This window comes from Gymnogyps californianus, chromosome 5 (genome assembly GCF_018139145.2).
Source record: "Gymnogyps californianus isolate 813 chromosome 5, ASM1813914v2, whole genome shotgun sequence".
Taxonomy (NCBI): domain Eukaryota; kingdom Metazoa; phylum Chordata; class Aves; order Accipitriformes; family Cathartidae; genus Gymnogyps; species Gymnogyps californianus.
Genome location: NC_059475.1, coordinates 10,740,292 through 10,748,566, shown reverse-complemented (window position 1 = coordinate 10,748,566; position 8,275 = coordinate 10,740,292).

The following is an 8,275-nucleotide window of genomic DNA, read 5'->3' as shown; positions in this document are numbered from 1 at the left end:
CAGCTACTGAGACTCTAGAGAAGCAATGCTTCACTAAACTAGGGGTGAAGAGAAACTTCTATGCATAATGAAAAACGAGATCCTCTATGTTGACTGACCAAATGCAAAAGTACCACTGGAGTCATTAACAAGACAAATCAAAACAAAGGCAAAAAATTGGAAAGAGGACAAATAATGCTTTGTTTAGAGACATGTAAGAGAAGATACAGCCTTTTTCTGTTAAGCATGGGCATGCTCTTTTCCTTTTCCTTAGATTGACAAGCGCCGATGTAATAGCTAAACTAGACCCTGTCGTACATCTGGTGTGTCTTATGAAGTGAATCTATACTACCACATTACTCCATTTAAGGTTAAACAGAGCAAGATGAAACATCTGGTAAAATAAAATGACCTTTACTATTGGTCTGGCTAATTATTGCAGGTTCCAGTGTTTAATAATAAAACATGACCAGAAGAACTAAGTACTTAAGGGTAGAACCACAGTACCAATCACAGAAATATTTCACAATTTGAAATTAATACAGGCATTTCCTCAAAGCAATATGTACATTCATAAACACGCACGTGTCTACATTGTTACGTTGCTTCTCTAACAGCTACAAACAGCAGCATAGTTCAAAAATTCACTTTTCTGGCACGCAAACAAAAGTTCATGTTTCAACATGTAGAATTCCAACTTTCAGAAAATAAATTTATGATTAATCTGAAAATACATGCAGAAGATATAAATCTATATTAAATCAGCTATGCTTATATTAGAAAGATTTACCTTAACAATTTAATTAAAATGCTGATTTATATGGAATTTCCCCCAAAATCAGTCAATAGGAATGAAAAACATCCAAAGTAGTAGTTCCTGTTCACTTAGACTTCTGAGATCATTGCACTAAGGCAGCACAGAAGGGGAATGGCTACTCTCTACATGAAATTTAATTTTTTCTATGTATGTAACTTATGGTAGAACATACCTTTGGCTTTGTGCTTTTCTTTTCTATGTCTACCTGTATTTCAGATGGGCTGCTACTTAAATTACAAAAACAGCCAGGCCCATCTAACTATTCGTGTATTTGTCAGTTTGTTTAAAAAAATGCAGACCAGGACTGTCTCTTCCTCCATGATTAAAAAGAAGTAGAGTATGTTGAGTCTTATTACCCTACCTAAGCAGCATATAGAACAATAGGCAAACTAGCATGCTACCTAAATAAACAAGGTGGTTTAAAGATATAAGCAGTCAGAAATGTTTCCAGTGTTTTCTCAGCTCCAAAATAAATACTGCCTGATGATCTCACATTTCCAGTTGTCCTTGCTCCATAAGGGAAGGCAAGCCAGGCGTCGAGGGTGATAGCACGGCAGGCAGGGCAATGACCTCACCGACACGGTACATAGTCCCCCACTGCTCGAACAAGAACAGCAAACTAGGTCCAGGGATGGTAACAGGGTCGGGCAAGAGTCCAGATTGCCAGACCAGTCTGTGGCAATGAGGCAGGTGCCAGGCCAAGCCAGGAAGCCAAGGCCCCGAGTTTAAACGCAGCTCCTGACTCAGTGGGCAGAGGTGTAAGGTTGGAGGCCCCAGGTGAGGCTTCTCACAACTCTTTCTCACCATTTAGTTGTTTCCACTTCTCACAGTTCTTTCTCACAAGTTGACTGTTTCACAGCAGTCTGACGACTGTTTACATAGCTATGCTGCACCAGAGCTGACTTCAAACACAGGCATCTAAATGCTAGGGATGGCAAAAACAGGTTGCAGAAGAAAATTACAGAGCTAGATGGTTACTGGCTGGTTAGGGCAATCAGAGTCTGTCAGTACACTGACAGCGTGCAATTAAGTAACCGCTCTCAGAGTGTAACTTGAGGGACATGAGAACTTGGAAGAGCTATGGCCAACATCTTAAGAGTTGTATATCCAGTTCAGATAAATCTCTATGAGACAAACAGCAGTCTGGGGGACAGAAACAGAAGAGATAAAAATTTAAGATCCACTATGCTTTGTTCTTCTTCTGTGATAGACACTCAAAAAATAAAACCAAAATACAATCACTACCCTGGATTTCATTTACCCCGGGCCCCAAGTACCAAACTACTGCACTTGTAACTCTTAAGTCCTGCACTCTACTCTGTACCACAATCAAGAATAATGCCCCATCTCTGTACATAAAGAGCAGTTTGTACCATGTGTGCCCCTGACAGAAGCGTTTTCTCCCTCAGGCATGTCTTACTCCTCTTTTTCGCTCATGGATTAGCTTTCAAAACGAATGAATAATAATACTTTGTACTTAATCTTCAAAGCTCCTCAAAAACTTCAACTCTAAAAAAATTTCCACCATGGTATTATTCCCATTCTGCTGATCAGGAAGCTGAACAAGGAAGTCCACAGATTTTATGTTTACTGAGCAGCAGAAAAAAATCCCTGATCCTGGTCTTCTGCTTAAATTCTAAATCAATTCAGAAATTATTTAGATCAAACTTCTCAAAAATGTAAAAGGAAAGAACATAGCATGGAATTCCTAATCATTGTCAGTTATGTCACTGAATGTCATCAGGGAACTTCCACTTCCAGTGCCAGCTTTAATAAAACTGTAATTAGGCATTTAGTTTCATTAAAAATTTGTTTAGTGTTACCTTTAATAATTTTTAGAGGAATTAGGAAGTCATTAATATAGCCTCAAGCAGGGTTCAAATTACTGCATGTCAAATTTTTCAGTTACTTCGCAAGCAGAATGCTGTCCTGGACAGCCTTCAATGTCTTTCAGATGCTTACTACAGCAATGAATATTGGCACAGTGCAATAAGTTGTATTTTATCTTTTCTTCCATCATGGCAAGCTGTTAGTCTTTGCTAACACCAACTTCAGTGGTAGCTAGGAAATAATGTTGTTTGAAATTGAATTAAGATGCACATAACAATCATATAAGGATTTTCCTGCTAGTTCTTTGACATGATTGTAGCTTTTCCCCAAGTCAGACTTGTAAACCCAGTATATTCCTAATAGAATTAATAGCTTCTAAAATAGGTGCATCTCTCACATATTTATTACAGCATAAAAATCTTGTCTACTTGCAATGGTATAGTATATAAAACTGAGGATTAAATTATATTGTCTTCTCTCTTAATATATCTCATCTTGACAGAAGTATCTTGAACAGATAGGGAATGTTAAACTGAATTAATCTCTAATTTCAGAAAGAGTGTTTGTTAGAGCAAAATTATATATAGTACTTGACAAAAAGATCATAAAATGTCACAACAAAAAACTACAAAGAAGTTTAAAATTATTCTTTGTGTTAAAGATTTCAGTTGTTAAAAGGTATTTTAGGGATTTAATGATTTAATGATTCAGCCAGCCATCTACAGTAGGCTGGACTTTGAGCCATTCTTTATGATTCCTTGCTTTGGAAAAGAAAAATAGTCTTCATAATGGGACAAATGAAAAAAAAAAGAAATTAATATGCAGAATTGTGAGGCTTAGGGAAAAAAACCCTAAGTGAGTGAAAAGGAATAAGGAGGGAAGAGGTAAGGAGCATCAAAAGTTTGATGATTTTGAATACACATACTCTCTTGTGATTTACATTTAGAGAAATTACCATGTTTTATTTATTTAAAATATATTTGAAAAGATCAACAGAAGGAAAGAGATATCAATATTTTTACTTAATTTTTTTACAATGCAGGAGTTAGTTACAAATGCAGAAATTTAGTTACAAAAAGTAACTAAAATTATGATGGTAGCTTTTCTTCTTAAATGTTTGCCCAATTTTACCAATAATCTTTTCTGTATTTAAAGTACTTCTTTTCAGCTTTAAAATTAGCTCTAGCCAGTCCTACTACAAACTTGCCATGGAAGTTCCCATTGAAATAAACAATTGTGAAGTAAAATGAGCTTTAAAACTCAAGGACTATGAAGAAAGAATACTTTCACTACCTGTAGATATCTTACATTGCAAAAAAGTTCTAAGGAAGGTATTTAGTGTACTTTATTCTAAATAAGGTACAATTCAGTGCACTTTTATGTACTGTAACATGATCACACAGTTGGCAGATATTGCATAAGATTTCCTAAGCTAATATAATGTTTCCAGCTCTTGATAGCCAGGATAATTTTATTATTCTGTTGGTTCAACCTGCTGTGTGTCAAAAAATGTTGCTGGTTATTCCTAGACTACTTTAACTCTAAGGTGCTCAAAAAGACAGCATAGCAAACAATATTATTAGTAAATATTTTAATATTACAAATATGTCACACTTGTTTGCAGGGCACCTGAAACTAGTTTGAAGCCCAATGAAAGGACAAGTTATCAGGGTCTAAAAGACACAAAAACACTGCAGCTTTACACTTTCTCGAAACTTCTTCTTAGGTGACAAATGTGAATAAAAATGAAGAAGTCTATATTCTTATCTTCCATTCCTCTTTCCAAAATAATTTATATTTTCTTTATATACAGTTCTAAAGCACTGTTTCTCCCAATGGACAAAACTTTCTACTAGCTTCTGTTTAACTCTTTTATTTCATCCAATACTTACTCTACATCTTAATATCCATTGCATAAAGTGCATTTGTATCATTAAATGTATTGAACATAATAGCTTTACAAATATTCAAAGAAAAGATTTAAAACTTACTGAGCTTTATAACAGGCTGTTTTTTAAATATCTGCAACAGATTATACACAGAAAGCCTCTCACCAGGGAACCCAGAAGAGGCCCTGTGGTGTTTCCACACCCAGTCAATTAAAGGATTACTACTATTAAAAAACAAGTCTTTCTTTGGGACTATAGATTTAAGCGCATTATCTGAAATTGGTAGGGATCATCTTTGCTTGTAAACTGCCAGTAGGCTTACTGACATCAAATTTTGAGCCAGGCATCTTTGAGACCAACACAAAAAATCTGAGAGGCTTCTATAATAAGACAGACCAGACCTTACACCAGTTTCTATTAGTGCAGAAACGTAGTTCCTATATTTTGAGTTCTTTTTTGACAGGACCAGTTATCAGCAAATCCCTTCCATTTTCTCTTCAATGACTAAGAACTTGTGTCCAAACTGAAATATATATCATCTAATTTGTTGTGTCTAAGACAATTGTTCTTAAAGAAAAGGATTCATTGGGTTATCGGAACTATGTATGCACAGCACAAAATAAATTTTTTTTCAGTTTTAGTTTTACATAGAACCAGTACTGACACTAATTAAATGCCAACAAAGTGTCTGCTGTTTTCATATTATGGGATCCCGTAAGTGCTTTGGTAGATAGAGGCCAATAAGTTGATATAAAATAAATCAGGCATGCTAAAAACAGAACAAATACTGCATGTATTACACAGTGCGTATTAAGGTCTGCATAGTTCTTATTGTCACTGAGGACTGGAAAAAGGCAGAAAATAGGTGAATGTATTAGGGCAGATTTTTATATAGAAAAAATGCAGAAGACAAAGAACAGAGATACATGCATATATGTACTTCAGGTCCAGCCTCTGACCTTAGTGACATTAATCTAACCCACAATAACTCTTTTGGATTCAGTTTGACTACTGTGGCTCATAGATCGGCCAACCACAAACCAAAATTGCTATGAAAGATGGCGCAATTTCTGTATACAGCCACCTCTGGCTTAAGTGCTGTTTTAGGGCTCTCACAAACTCAATTTCCTTAAGCAGTATTGCAAAAGGTAACAAATGTGGTTGGCATTTGGCCTTTAACTGTCTACCATTCATTATTTCCTCACAAAGGTCAGAACTGAGGCTTTATACCTAAAAACAGCTTCAAGCAAAACATCTGGGGGGGAAAAAGCTTCAAAGACTAGTTCTGCAAGCTTTATCTGAATGAATGAGTCTCCTGCACTGCCTCTTGATTTCACTAACTCGAGCGGAGACACTCTGCAACAGGTTGTCCTAAAGTTACTCCCATGGTATCAAGAAGGTAAGAGAAACTCAAAACAAACAAACCATACTAAAATAGAGATACACACTTCGGCCAATGAAATCAAGCTTCAAGTGTTATTCATGAAACTTACCTCTCTCTCTGTTAAACAGAAACAATAGCTGACAGGATCAAAAGTAGCCATGGTGTGGATGTGCCTGTATTTTGAAAAGAAAAGAAAAAAAAAAAGCAGATGGATGCAACAAAGTACTTAAGCAGCTTACTTTACAGTAATACTAAATTTTTTCACTTGATGAGCAAATACTGGATTAGTTATGAGTCCTGCCATGGCAGGTGGCACCTGTAGTTTTGACTATCATAGGAAACATATTTAACTATACCTAAAAAGCTTAGATAAAATAAAGAAGCCAATTACAACGACTGGGACATATTCAGAGCCACCCTTGAAATAATATTACCCTACAGAAGTACAAAAATGTGATATATGTAGGCTTAACATTATTAAAAAGTAGAATGATGTGATCAGAAGGGTGCCGATTTTAAATACAGAGATTAAACATATATCTCAATGTTTATTATCATACTTAAGTTCCTTGTACAATATATTTTATCATCCTATATCCCATGACAGGGTCCTTCTACTTGTTCTTTTTAAGTCCTTTTATCTTAATTAGAGAATATATAACTACACAGCAAGCTCTTCGCTACAGAAATACACAATATTAATGTAAGCTAAGCAGTTAAAGATCTTTAGTAAAGCTTATTGAAGAGAAGGGGATATAAGGCAAGTAAGAGGTGGGATTTAAAATTCTTCAATCACACACATAGTCCTAATACCTCTAATTTTCCTGATCACCTCCAGACAGACAAGATCTGAATACCATTTCAGGAGAGTTACTGGTCCTGATCATGCTGACCACAGCTGCTCATGCAAAATACACAGAATCAGACATTTCTGTGTAGACTATTCTCCGCTATTTAGGGGTTTAAATAGTATTTAAATAATGTTTTGACTTTGAAGCATACTTGCTAGGTATTAGATAGCTGGCTATTGAATAAATTAGGTCTACATTGCAGATCAACGATTCTTTGATAGGTACTGTAATGAGAAAATCTCCTACCTTTACTAATAGGACAATTCTGGAAATTTTTCATCTACAAATCAAACTCTCATTTACATAACTTATCAATCTGCAACAGCAGTTGACAAAGCACCTACAATACCATACTATTACCTTCATCTAATCTAGGCTAAGCTCTAAGCAAATGTCTCAGTGTTTCTCAGCAACCTCATTTGTGTAGCCAGAGCAACAAAGCAGGTCATGATGATATACTGTTATACTAACCTTGACCAGGCCTCTAATCACCACTCAGCCTTACTTCCTAATTATTTCTCTATGATGTTATACATATACAATCTTTTTTTTCTTGCTTAAGGAATTTGTTTACAAGAACCTGAAAACTTACCTGTAAAAAAATTAACAAAACAGACTTTATCATCCTCTGTTAATACAAAATCAACCAAGAATCAGTTTCTTAGTGGAAAACAGTCTTCAGTTAAGCAATACAAAAGCTACCTCTGCTCCATCACATGAAACTCATTATCCCATGCACATTAATATAATCTCTGGGACAAAATGAAGTTTAGTGCATATGGTCACTGCTGGCTTTTAGAAATCAGGTAAGATGTCTCACGGTAAGAAATACATTTCCCACAACATTGCTTCAAGCATTTTCAGAAACAGGGTGGAATGCAATGTCACCATCTAGAAAGAAAGAATGTGTTTATAACCTTGTGTTTAACTGACCTACAAGCATTGTTTCCACTGCTTTTATCCAATTTGTTCATATTCCTGGCAAAAATTCAATCTAAAATGATTTCTAACTTCTCTACTTCATCCCCTGCAAAGTGTAGTAGCCACTTTATCTGAAAAATTAGCTTACCATTAGATCTGTGGCAAATTCCCTCACAGATGGTCTTTCTTTGTCTTTTCAATGCCTTAACTGGATTTTTATTTTGCAGTAATCAAGCTTAATAAAGGTCCATTTCACAAGATATCCCTCTTGCATTTATCACATTGTCTACAAATGTAGTTTTCAATCCCAAATATTCTTTAAGGAGTGTTTCTTTAAATATTCTAAATTTATACCTAAACACTTTCTAATGCAGTTTTGCGTAGTCTCAGAATACAATAAAAACTTTGCAGACTATTCACAGACTGCATTTGTTAATGATTACAGACATGGGAATGTTTAGAGACAGCCTTTATCCCATCATTTTTTTTTGCCATGTTTTCCTTACTTTCTACTTTTCATACGGTCCTACACTAATTCTTGGTCCAATACTTATCTGCATATTTAAATTTCAGATGACTTTGCTATAGGTCTTTTCACAATTAA